The sequence below is a fragment of the Raphanus sativus genome, chromosome 6 (genome assembly GCF_000801105.2).
Source record: "Raphanus sativus cultivar WK10039 chromosome 6, ASM80110v3, whole genome shotgun sequence".
NCBI lineage: Eukaryota > Viridiplantae > Streptophyta > Magnoliopsida > Brassicales > Brassicaceae > Raphanus > Raphanus sativus.
Genome location: NC_079516.1, coordinates 7512722 through 7526179, shown reverse-complemented (window position 1 = coordinate 7526179; position 13458 = coordinate 7512722). Strand labels below are relative to the sequence as shown.

Below are 13458 nucleotides of genomic sequence, written 5' to 3'. Positions count from 1 at the left end.
CTAAATTTCAGATTTTACAAGACAAGATTGGTATCACCAAAGTTCCACCATCTTAAAAGAACGTGTTAAGTAAATACATAATATATAAAAGATTCATATGTAAATATCCAATTCTACTGTTTTCCCTACTTGTACGTTTTTCAACCTATTTGTCTATAGATTGTTGTCTATAGGTTATTGGATTGGAGGATACGACGAAGCTTGTGGAACTGAAGGAAACGTTGGAAACACTAGAAGTTATTGAATTGGAGTAGCTTCCTGCATGTTTGGTGATGATGTGAAAGGAGATCACCTCGAAAGATTTACCGCAATGCCTAACTCATCTTTATGGAAACCATCACGAATATTGATGATGAGTTGATCGAAGAAACAAAGCTCCGATATCATATTAGAGAAGATGAATAATCGATAAAAGTTTTTTTGAAGTTTTTTTTTATTTCTAATTAGTTCGATGATCTACAATCACTCTTCTTATAGTGGTTTCATATAAAGAAGATAGTGTAACAAACTATTAAACCGAATAACAGAATGTTAAATCGGTCAGTTAAGCATACTTAACCGACTAATACTGAGTTAGTTTAGTTTTTTGATTCTTATATATTTCGTGCCAACACAAACCCATATTATGATCCGCTACATAATTTCTGAAATTATACATAAAACCTGGTTTAAATCTCACAACATCAAGAAATTTACGAACATAACAACGCAGCCAAGATTTTATACATCTTATAAACATTGCTACAACTCCATTACAACACAAAGAGACACTGGAACACACAAGCACAGTAAGTGGAAATACCTTATTCAAACCTTTCGCTTACCGTTACACACGTACAATGACAATTTCTAAAGGAGAGCTTTCTTTATAGACATATAGCTCATCTTTATTACATTGGGACATAAGAGAAGACATTCTCAGATCACTTGGAGATGGGCTTGACATGGACTCCAACTTGGTGAAGTATGTCAGCACCTGCTTTGCCATGGAACCCAACGATCTTGTGGCCGTCTTGTTTGAGTAGGACACTTTTAGCACCTTCAAGTCCAAAAGGCGGAGAGGTTCGCTTGTTTGTCGTGAACCTAAGCAGCGTTATGATTTCAGATTCAGTTCCAAATATGTTGTCGTAGTTAATCTCCACAGCGGTTATATATTTGTTTGGATCAAGCACGAACTGCAAAAAAAAAAAAGTAAACACAAGATTTAACGTGAAAACATTTTTAAAAAAGATATTGCATCTTTAAAGCTAAATGATTATCTTGTATTTATATATTTAACCTCTTCAGGTGCAAGTAGTGTCCTTTTTCCATGATCATTTCCGGTGACCTCCTTAGATCCTTCTCATAGACGAACTTGACATACGATACCCCTGACTCGCCTTGACCTACGTACACTTTTTTAACACCATCATGAGGACCATCGTCCCATGGGTTTCCCGCATTACCACCTTTTGCCTCTAGTATTTGGCACCGGCAGCTGATCCAGCTGGCTGAGTGCTCGAAGAAGTAGGACCGCCCAAAGAAGTACTTGACGAAGGAGCAAAATATGCTCCTAGAGCATGAAGAACTTCGCATGCTCGTCCATGGAATCCTACAAGTTTTCCACCATTCTTGTCCTTGAGTTCATATTTCTGCGCACCCTCGAGTCCAAAGGGCGGTGAAGTTTTCCCCTTAGCTGTTTTGAAGATTAAGCAGGTGATAACATCTGTGTCTTGCCCAAAGATCCTGTCGGATTGCACCTCAACTGATGTGATGTAGTTGTCTGGATCAATCTCAAACTATAAAAAGATTTCAAATAGGTTACTTTTCATTAAAGTCTAAATGGATTCATACTTCCTAGTTATGACAAATAAAATGAACACAAACCACTTCTGCTCCGAGCAAGGTCTTCTTTCCGTATTCGCGTGTTTCCTTTTTACCGTTCTTCTCATACTCGAATTTGACATAAGAGACACTAGACTCGCCTTGTCCAACGTACACTTTTCTTACATGGTCATGAGCACCATCATCCCATGATGTTTCTCCTTTTCCACCTTGAGCATCCACTTTGTTTGCTTGACTAGCGTACGATGGGGTTGAGGAGTCAGACGGGGAAGGGGAAGACGACGGTAAGGGACCAAAATGGACGTCAATGGAATTGAGAACAATGCTGCTAATCCCTTGAAAACCAGCGATCTGGTTATCTTTGGGTGCCTGGATGCTGAACTGGTTCTGGGTTTTGTTTCCTTAAGGACCATATTGGGTTTTGTTTGTTTTAAAAGCCAACGCCGTTATAGTATCTTCATCCCCCATAGTTTTGTAGTAGCCAGTAACATCTGTTATATACTCGTCAGGGCTCAAGCTCACCTACAAAAATTTAAAATATACAGTTTATTAAAAGTACACTAAAATCACTAAAACATAGAATATATATAATTATATGGTGAAGATGGTGAGTACTAACACCGTCAGATTTCTTGCCAGGATTGCCATGACGCTTAGGCTTTTGGTCATCGTACTCGGCCTCTATGGACTTGATAACATCTTCATATGTAACCTGAACTCTCTTCACCCTCATGTGCTTCCCGTCGTCCCAAGACATTGTTGCGGCCGCCATTGTTGTATCTGACCATCAAGTAACAAATGTTAGTTTTTCACTATAGAATAATACCTAACGTACTTTTTACATATATATCAGATAGAATTTATATCGTTTTCATAACAGATAGCAACTAACTGAAAACATGGACATTAATTTACGAGCATTTGAAAGAGAGAACGCCTCTGTTTTATTTTATATTTAGATAATAGAAAGAGATAAGAGAGCTGCTGTGGTACTGATGAATGATGAAGATGAACGCAAGTGCGTTTACTATAAACAAAGATGCACATTTAGATAGGAGATAACTCAAAACCAAGCTTGTGGTCCTAAAGATCACACGTTACTCTGTGTGACGATTGTTCCACTTATTGAAGTTCGTGCAATATCCACTTATAACCCTTCAAAGTCGAACACTTGACCTTAATTTCCACATGTACTTCTAAAAATTCATACACTTAACCCCAACAGGCCAGATGTAAGAAATATTCGACATACACATACAAATCTTAGACCGGATAACGAGAAGACAACAACAGACAAATGATCAATGTGGATGCAACAGTGAGAGTGAAAAGATTCACTTCGCCTTCAAAAATATAATTTGCATGTAACAGTGTAATAAAGACACTGGCATCCACATGTGCTTCTAAAGAATCATACACAGCCCTAACATCCAGATGTATGAAATATTTGACATACACCTACGAATCTTAGGCCAGAGAATAAGAAGACAACAACAGACAGATGATCAATGTGCATGCAACAGTGAGAGTGAGAACGAGACAATTAAAAATCTCAATGTGCATGTAACAGTGTGATTAAGACACTTGGCGGCCTACAAATACAACTTTCGGCCATGGATTTCATCACTCGACTGTTGCTACTTATATATATGCGTATAAAAAACGAAGATATTTCCCTTCTACATATCGATTCCATTAACCATAGTCTTGCCCTGTTTGAAAGAAAATTGTTAAGAAACAAACTCGTGAGCTAGTACAAAGTATATCAACAATGAAGTTTCCTCTCTTGGGGTTACTTTTGCTCGTAACACTTGTCGGCTCTCCTACCAGGGCCGAATAAGGACCTGTTTGCCCTAAGACTGATGCCCTTAGTCGTGCAAGTTTCTCGGAGGGCTTCATGTTTGGTACCGCAACCGCATCCTATCAGGTATATAGAGGGAGAGAAGCTTCCGACAAGTCAGGATACAATTATTTGCTTTGTCAAGTATTTATTTTTTGAAGTTATTGAAAGTTTCCCTTGAATTAAAATTTGATAAACAAACAACACTCAATAGATATCTTTTCTAAATCCACGTAATTACTAAATATATAATGTTCTATGTTGTGAAAATAGGTTGAAGGTGCAGTAAATGAAGGTTGCAGAGGACCAAGCCTGTGGGATATCTATACCAAGAAATTTCCTCGTATATCTCTCTTTTACCATTTATTTCTACTACGGAACATATATATATATATAAATATATCTCAACATTTACTACTAAATACGGTAAAATCTCTATAAATTAATAAATTTCGTCGGTTCAACTGTAAAATATGATACAAATTGATAAAATAATAAAATAATAATATTTTAAATTTCTATTTAAATATATAGTTCCATTAAAAACATAAATTAATAATCTATCAATATATATTTTCTATATAAGTATAAACTAAATATTATATTGTTGGTTTTATATTTACAATGAAAATACATCTATTTTTCTTAATATTTCAATATATTTTGATAATATTTAGTAAAATTATATTTAAAATCACATAAAACATAAACATATACACTAAAACCATATAAAAGTCAAATTTATAAAATTTAAATAATGTATATATGGTAAAATTAAATATTTTCTTATTTTATAAACAAAAATAGAAAAATAGAAAAAAAGCTAAAAAGAACTTTTGTAATTAATATCTTTATAGAGGTTCTACTGCATGTTTTTCTATTTATTTTTATACTGGATATTAGAACTCTTCACTAAAGTTCCTCTTAGATAGACCTTCTGCGCATGACCGGTCTCCATCTCTTAAATTCTGATCTTGTCGTTTCAATCTGGTGTGGTTGTGTTGTTGTTGTTTAAGCTGTTGTATAAACAAGATATTTTCTGTTCGACCTTATCCTGATCTTGATACAAAAAACTTTAGCTTGTGTAGTAATATTTTATTCTTATAGATTAAACCTAGATAGTCAACATTGGCATCTAACAAGACAAACAGAGATACAATTGAAAAAAAAAATTCGACCAATATTAGAAAGTCTTACTCATATATCATTTCTTAATATGAAACTGCGCAGAGAGAGTTAAGAATCACAATGCTGAAGTGGCCGTCGATTTCTACCATCGTTTCAGGGTAATCTCCCTCTACAGTCCTATCTAAAATCTCTACTTTGTAAACTTATGTTTAGTAACCGTGAAATTCAACAGGAGGATATTTTTTGTAACTGGCCTTCTTAATTTAAAATGCAAAAGAGAATGAAAATGTTTACAATAGCCCAAAGGCACTAGTTATAGAGCCTAGCCCAATAAAAACTCATATTAAAATAACCTTAGCCCAATATTATCTAAGCCCACATAATCTATCAGCCCATAGTTAGTCAATCAAGAGAAGTCGAAGAACCGCAGAACGGAGAGTGAGAGAGGCAGTAGATCGATCAACCGAGGGAGAAAATCTGTACCTCTAGCTGAGCCACTGTTGCATCATCTCAGATGATCTCCTTGGATTGGTATCTCTGAAGCTTTGAAGTTTATTCCTCACCTGATGATCAATGATCGAGAAGAGGGAGTCGATTGATCTGAAACGGTTTGCATGCAGTCGTTGGTTCCTCTCATTCCAAATCCAGTAGAGTGTCGCTTGCCATCCCAGAAGAGTTAGTGACCGGAGGGACACCGATGAGGTTAGAGATGTCATCTGAGTGAGGGAGTTCTCCCATCCACGTTGGGGCGTAAGTCTGCACCTGCTTGCAACCAATTTCCACAGGTCGAAACCAAAATTGCAGTCCCAATAAAGATGATTTCTTGATTCATTTCCTTGATTGCAGAGAAGGCACAGAGGGGAGACGTCGATGCCCCACTGTATCAACCGATCTCGAGTTGGGATTCTGTTTAGGATAAGCAGCCAAGCATGAAAACTCTGTCTTGGTATGGTCCGAGAAGCCCACACCGCTTGAGCCCAGCTTACAGCAGACTCTTCACCTCTTAGTAAGTGATAAACCTCACCAGTACAAAAACGATCAGTTACGTTTCCGTTAATCTCCCAAATATAGTCATCTTTCTCGTCATCGATTTGTATTGTGGTAACATAGGAGAGAACCTGCAACTGACGATCTGTTCTTGCCGCAGGTAATCTCCATGTTCCATTTCGATGAAGAGACGCTAGTGTTGCATTTTTGGGGATTCCCAGTCTTGATCTTCCTCCTTCCAAATAGTCGTGGAGACACCCATAGGGGCTCCAATTGTCAAACCAGAATCTCCCACTCTCACCATTGTGGATCCTCAATTTGATCAGTGGGTAAGCATCCTTCCTCATCTTCAATAACCTGTTTGCCAGCCAAGAGTAGCTCTGTGATGGGTTAGTAGTCCAGTAGTTATTGACTGAGCCTTTGAGTATTACTTCTTTAAACCAGGATACCCAAACAGAGTCCGGTCGGAAGAAGAGCATCCATATGAGACGCATACAGCATGCTTTGTTCCAAGTTTGGAGGTCTTTCACTCCTAAGCCTCCTTGTTCCTTTGTCTTAACCACAGTCTCCCATGCCACTCTGGCTGTGTTATGGCCCTCGAGATTACCTTTCCAGAGAAACGCAGAGCACATAGAGTTGATTTTGTCCACACAAGCTTTGGGGAGTACAAATGAGGAGCACCAAAAGGTAGTAATTCCTGATATCACCGTTTTTATCAACATAAGTCGCCCTGAGAAGGATAGTGTTTTTGTGGACCAGGAGGAGAATCTCATCTTTATTTGGTGGAGGAGCGGTTCAGAGCTAGCCAGCGACAGCTTCCTTGAGTTCATGGGTACTCCAAGATACCGAAAAGGTAAACTCCCACATGCCATTCCTGTAGAAGCTTGGATCGTATTGATTTCATCTTCCGACAAACCTGATGCAAAGAAGCTCGTTTTTTGCATACTTACAGCCAGGCCAGACCTATCTTCAAACTCACGCAGCACCTGGAGAACACATTGAACTGATTCAATGTTTCCTTCAGTGAAGATTAGTAGATCATCAGCAAACGACAAGTGTGTAAGCTTTATCTTCTTGCACTGGGAGTGGTAGCGTAGACCAGAGTGGGAAGCAGCATTATTCAGCATATGTGAGAGGCAATTCATCGCTATAACAAAGAGGTAAGGGGATAAGGGGTCTCCCTGTCTTAGCCCTCTTGTACCTTTGAAATAACCATTAACAGTACCGTTGTAGCCCACCATAAAACTTGTTTTACATATGCAGGAGCTTAGCCAGTGAATGAAAGTATCAGGAAGGCCTAATCCGTGGAGGCATGAGAAAAGGAAGTCCCATGAAAGAGTGTCAAATGCCTTCGCGATATCGACTTTGATGGTAATCCTCTTAGTCCCCTTGTTCTTATGATACCCATTAATCAACTCGCTAGCTAGGATAGTATTCTCCAGCAGCAATCTCCCTTTCACAAAAGCCGTTTGGCAAGGGAGTATAAGAGTTGGCAGAATGGGTTTTAGCTTCTTAACCAGTAGCCTTGAGATCACTTTGTAGATAGTGTTAAGACATGAGATGGGTCTAAACTCTGTTATCTTTGATGCTCCAGGAAATTTGGGAACTAGAGTGAGGATAGTGGCATTCGTAGAGGAAGGCATGAACCCTGTCTGAAAGAAATTGATGATGGCGTTGGATACTTCGTCACCAAGAGAGTCCCATGATGCTTTAAAGAATCCTGAGGTTAGTCCATCAGGCCCAGGTGCCTTATTCGGGTTGAGCCTGAACATCATCGATTTTATCTCATCTCGTGAAGGAATTAACATCATCTGTGTACGCTGCGCAGGAGAGATGGTGAAGTTGAGTAGGCTACAGAACCAGTCGCGAGAGGAAATGACTTTTGGTGGTACATACACAGGGCCTAGTACTGAGCAGAAGTGCGCCACAGCCAAATTACTCATCTCCATAGGGTCTGTTATCCATACTCCAGAACCGTCTAGGAAGGCTCGAATGGCGTTATAGCTTGCTCTCACTTGGCATATCCTATGGAAGAAGGTGGTGTTGAAGTCCCCTGCTCTGAGCCAGTTTATTCTAGACTTTTGTCTAAAGTAAAGCTCCTCAATTTCCCTCAAGAAGTCCCACTTTTGATGTAGGGTCCTCTCCTCTTGAAAAGTTGTTGTGCTCGGATCTTGTAGCGCATGTACCTGCAAACATTGAAGCAAACGGTGAGTCTCAGTAACCCTCTCTTGAATGTTTGAGTAGTTCTCTCTATTTATTTTCTTTAGTTCACTCTTTATCTGTTTTAATTTCCAGCACAACTGAGACAATGTTTGGCATACGCTTCCAGCCAGAATCCAGGCTTCTTTGATCAACATGGCGAACCCAGGGTGCTTAGTTAGGTAGTTTTGGAAACGGTAAGGGCAAGTTCCAGCTTGGGGAAGGCTTAGGGCTAGGTTAAGGAGACAGGGGGAGTGGTCTGACATTTCTGGAGGGAGGAAGGAGGCTACTGCGTGGGGATAAGACGAGATAGTGGTGTTGTTTACCAGTAGCCTATCGAGCTTTTTGGCAATGGGTGTTTCAGGCTGCTTATTGGACCAAGTGTGACAGGGACCCAAATACCGTAAGTCGAATAAGCCTGCTTGCAGAAGACAGTCTTGCAATTGGAACATGAGGCTACTTGTGTGATCCACCTCAGGGCTCGAGTGCTCAAAAGGAAACAGGACCTGATTCAGATCTCCACCAACTACCCAATTACTGTTGTCAAGAGCAAAGGTTGTCTGGTTTTGAAGAAGATCACTCCAAAGCTCCACTCTCTCCTCGCTCAGGTTTGAAGCGTATATAGCAGAGTAATAGAGAGGAGCTTGGTTTGGAATTGTGATAGAGCAAGTCAAGAGCTGGCTAGACTGGAACAGAATTCGAACATCTAGAGGGTCCTTCCAGATCAGAACAATGCGGCCATCTGGGTCAGATAGGTGATTAGAGGTGAACTTCCACTGTGGGCACAACTTGGTTATTATAGGGGCTAGAGAAGGTTCTTTTATATGAGTTTCAAGAAGGGCACCAAAAAGGGGCTTTTGGCTTCTAAGCCAATCTACAAAAGGTTTATGCTTGCCCGGGTCATTTAGGCCACGGACATTCCAAAAAAAGAGCTTGACACTCATTGGGGAGGGATTTGAGGGTCCTCTGAGAGAGCGACACCTCTAGGATCAGGCGGGAAGGAGTTATCAAGAAGTGGGTGAGGGTTTTGAATGGATAAGTCAGGGTCAGGTGGTTTGAGGAGAGCAAAAGGGTTAGCAGTCAAGGAAATGGGAGGAGAGAGGGTGGGAGAGGAGCGGGACCGCTTCAAAGAAGGCTTTTGGACAGGGTCAGGAGTGGAGAAAGGGTTAGGCAGGGGTTTGGAGGAGGACGGTTTGTTTACAGGTTGGTATTTTTGATGGGTTTTTTGATTTTTCATGGCAGCTTTAGCAGGGGTAAAGGCAGTTTTAGGTAAGGTGGCTTTTTGGGGTGGCTTTTTTGGGGTTTTAGGATTAGTTTCAGACTGATGAGCAAGGCTATTTTTACTCGGAGTTTTTGTGGTTTCAGTATCAGGTACAGGAGGGGCAGGAGGGGAGTAGGTTAAGCAGTTCCTCACAATGTGACCAAGCTCATGACAATGAGAGCAAGTCGGGGGGACCCAAGGGTAGTGAACTAAGACTTCAACTACTTCGCCGCTTTGTCTCTCAAACTCAACAACCGGAGGTAATGGGACAGTTAGATCAACTTCGACTTTCACATGAGAGACAGTGAGACTCACTAAGCTTTTCGTAAATTCATCTGTCTCTTTAGGCTCTCCAACCAGTCCTGCCACCAGACTGAGCCCCTCGTCATGCCTAAGATCCAGTGGTACTCCAGTGAGGTGTGCCCATATCTTTATGGCTTTTAGGGGAGGCGTGCTCGATGAATGAGTGGAGTTCCATTGCGCCGTGTGAAACATTGAGTCTCCTACATACCAGATGTTCTTCTCCAAGATCTTCGCCCTGAGGTAATCACTTTGTATCCTCACTAGAACAGAACGGTTGATTGGGTTGTTGTGTATCTCAAGTCTTTTGCCTTTTCCCCACATGTAGTTGAAAACACTCTGTATTTGACTGAAGGGTGGAGATTTACCATTAAAGTAGCATATGATGAAATCTTTGTGAATAGCAGCTCCTTTCTCAAATACAGCGTCGGGGATAACAATGCGCGGCCTTCCTGAGGGAGCTAACGTGACTGGAGCAAGCCGCTTTAGCGACAAGTCAGCAGACGCACGAAGCTTCTCTACTAGTGTAGGTTTATGGGTAGTGAGGTTCGATTGGTTAGCAGTGGGGGATTGGTTGGCAGGAGACGGGGGGATTGGTTCATTAGGGTTTGGGAGGATAGGAAGGATAGGGTTTTGTGGTTGATGGCTGGAAGCTTTATTGGTTTGAATAGGAGAGGAGGCTGAAGGTGGAAGGATTGAGTAGCCTTTAGTGGCATCTAAATTGGTAAGGGTGTTGGATTTTTCAGATCCAGAATTATGAACAGTAATAGGAACAGTAGTAGTTGTGGATAAGGTTGAGTTTGGTTTCTCTATTTCCATGGGTATGGTTTCAGAGGTAGTAGGAGTTGTCTGCTGCTTCTCAGAGGAGAGGAAGACAGTGGTAGTAGGAGGAGATGAGCCCTTATGCTGTCCTCTTCGAGAGGAAGCTTTGGAGGCAGTTTTGGTGACGGCATCAGTTAGGGAAGGGAAGCTGACAGGAGATAAGGGTGAGGCTGGGTCAGGGGGATCAGGGGGAGGGAGGGGGTTCGCCAGTGACAAACGCCGGTGGATTCTCGCCGGAAGAGTGACCAAGGACATTCCAAACAGTTTGCATCGGAGGTCGTGCCAGAGAGAGTATTTGACCGACTAAAAAAAACTCTAAAAAAAACTCCTTCAACAGGAGGATATCAAGTTGATGAAAAAGCTGAACACTGATGCTTTTAGACTATCCATTGCATGGCCAAGAATATTTCCCCGTAAGTTCAAAAAAAAAAGAAAAAAAAGGTCTCATATGTAACAAATTCCCAATTAGTTGTAATAACAGCTGTAAATTGTTTAATATAACAGATGGGAGGATGGAGAAAGGAATAAGCAAAGAAGGAGTTCAATTTTACCACGACCTTATAGACGAGCTTCTTAAAAATGGTCTCATATGTTCTCACGATCTTCTTCATTTTAGTTTATCGTTTCAACGTAGTGTAACGGAAAAAAACTAACTCTTCATTGTTGTTTCAGACCTAACACCACTAGTAACGGTTTTCCACTGGGACATGCCCGCCGATTTGGAAGATGAGTACGGTGGCTTTTTGAGCGAACATGTAGTGTAAGCCTTTTTGCTTGTCTCTCAATCATATTTACATTCTCTAATGTACGCAAACAACATCAATACCGTAACACTCTTTTCTTAAATTGCGAATACATATAGACCGGACTTTGTGGAGTACGCAAACTTCACGTTCCACGGGACAAAGTGAAAAACTGTATTACGTTCAACGAGCCATGGGTCTTTAGCCGTTCAGGCTACGACGTTGGGAAGAAAGCACCTGGACGTTGTTCTCCGTATATCAAAGACTTTGGACATCTTTGCCAAGATGGACGGTCAGGATTCGAGGCTTATGTCGTTAGTCATAATCTACTCGTCAGTCACGCTGAAGCAGTTGACGTTTTCAGAAAGGGCGAAAAGGTAAAAACAAAACAAAAGACGAGAGAACTGAATTTTTTTTTCTCATTTTTTTTTGTTTTTAGATTCTTGAAAGTGCAAAGGAGGTAAAATCGGGATTGCTCATAGCCCGGCTTGGTTTGAACCAGAAGATGTGGAGGGAGGTCAACGTACCGTAGACCGTGTAGTTGACTTCATCATGGGCTGGTAAAAAGAAAAGAAATCCATATAGTTGATCATAATTTTCTTTTATCCTCGACGTATATACATTATACATATTTAAACATACCTACGATGTTCTTCAGGCATTTGGATCCTACAACTTTCGGTGATTATCCTCAAAGTATGAAAGATGCGGTCGGAGCTCGATTGCCCAGATTTACAAAAGCCCAAAAGGCAAAACTGAAAGGCTCTGCTGACTTCGTGGGAATAAACTATTAGAGTTCGTTCTATGCAAAGGCAAGCGAAAAGCGTGATCATCGACAACCATCTTGGGCTACAGATTCTCTAGTCGAGTTTGAACGTAAGATTTATTTATGTTCACGTATTATAGAGAAATTTTATTATATACTAATACTATCAACGTGTTAATTATCTATGTGGGTATGATTATTTTGTGAAGAAGTCTATGCAGGTAAGAATAATATATATTGTTCATTCAATAAATAATTATTTTTGCTCTTTTTACATGTTCAGCCAAGACTGTTGATGGGTCCGTTAAGATTGGTAGCCAGGTAGGCATTTGCTTCTTAATAACCTTTTTAGACGTTGTAAATTACGTTTTAATTATTTATCTCCTTTCTTCTATATTTTGTAAACCAACACTGCTAAGATGGCTGTATACGCAGCGGGTTTGAGGAAGCTTGTAAAATACATAAAAGACAGATATGGCAACCCTGAGATCATAATTACTGAGAATGGTTTTCTCTATATTTAAAATGTCTTTATTAGCACAGAATAAAATGTATTACCTTGTTTTTATTACATTTGTTGAATTTTCGCAATCTGTTTTATAGGCTATGGAGAAGACCTTGGCGATAAAGATACAGATCATAGCGTTGCTCTCAATGACCATAACAGGAAATACTATCACCAGAGACATCTTTTGGCCCTGCATCAGGCTATATGGTGAGATCAATTAAATCATTTGTGGTAGGCAATGATGCTTAACTATACATGTTTTTCCATTTACATATATGATCCTTGTTGTATATATCTTGCAGTGACGATAAGGTGAACGTTACATCTTATTTCGTGTGGTCGTTAATGGACAACTTCGAGTGGCAAGATGGGTACACAGCTAGGTTTGGTCTCTACTACATCGACTTCCAGAACAACTTGACTCGCATGGAGAAAGAATCTGCAAAATGGTTCACTGAATTCCTCGAACCGGGTCTGAAACAAAAATCATCCAAGTCGACCTTCAGCGAGGAGCTCTAAGTTAAAGTCAAGTTCTCTACAAGATGTCAAAACTTTAGTCCCGTGGGACAATAAAAGAAGGATGAGTTTGTGTTGGAGTTCTTCTTATGTTGTTTAGTTTATGGTGCACTGTAGTTAGAAGTGGTCTTCAATAAAGAAAAATGGGTAAATATACCCAAACATGTGTGTTTACAAAAATATGTAAATATGTACATCGGTTGCTCAAAATCCGAAATCCAAAACTTTTTTCATGCTTACAAAATGTATGTTGGTAGAGTACTAGTCGTGTCATTATCAGTATTTCCATGTTCTTACTATTCCGTTCAAGTTCATTATACTCTGATACTCAAGTTGCCATACATCCACTTGGAAATCAAGCTTAAATATCTGATAATTCTGATAATCACCAAATAAAGAAGAGATATCTACGTACTCACGTTTCTCTGTATAGTTTTTACTTCCGGTGCAATTTGTGGAGTAGTATTAAACATAAGCGAGTATGAATTATGGAAACGCCAGCGAAGTTAATAAAATGCGGTCAAAAAAAAGAAAAAAAAAACTAATTTCAACTCTAAAGTCAAT

At 40.0% G+C, this 13458-nt stretch overlaps 1 long non-coding RNA gene and 2 pseudogenes across 1 annotated transcript; 2 read left to right on the top strand and 1 right to left on the bottom strand.

Annotated features, from left to right (window-relative positions):
- Window positions 1–718: 718 nt before the first annotated feature.
- LOC108829387 (jacalin-related lectin 36-like) lies at window positions 719–3035 on the bottom strand (annotated as a pseudogene).
- Window positions 3036–3456: 421 nt separating this feature from the next.
- LOC130496289 (beta-glucosidase 19-like) lies at window positions 3457–13104 on the top strand (annotated as a pseudogene).
- Window positions 6572–9043, top strand: LOC130496290 (uncharacterized). The gene is made up of 3 exons (XR_008935400.1): window positions 6572–7150; window positions 7374–7986; window positions 8075–9043. It is a non-coding gene; the product is annotated as an uncharacterized LOC130496290 (long non-coding RNA).
- Window positions 13105–13458: the final 354 nt, after the last annotated feature.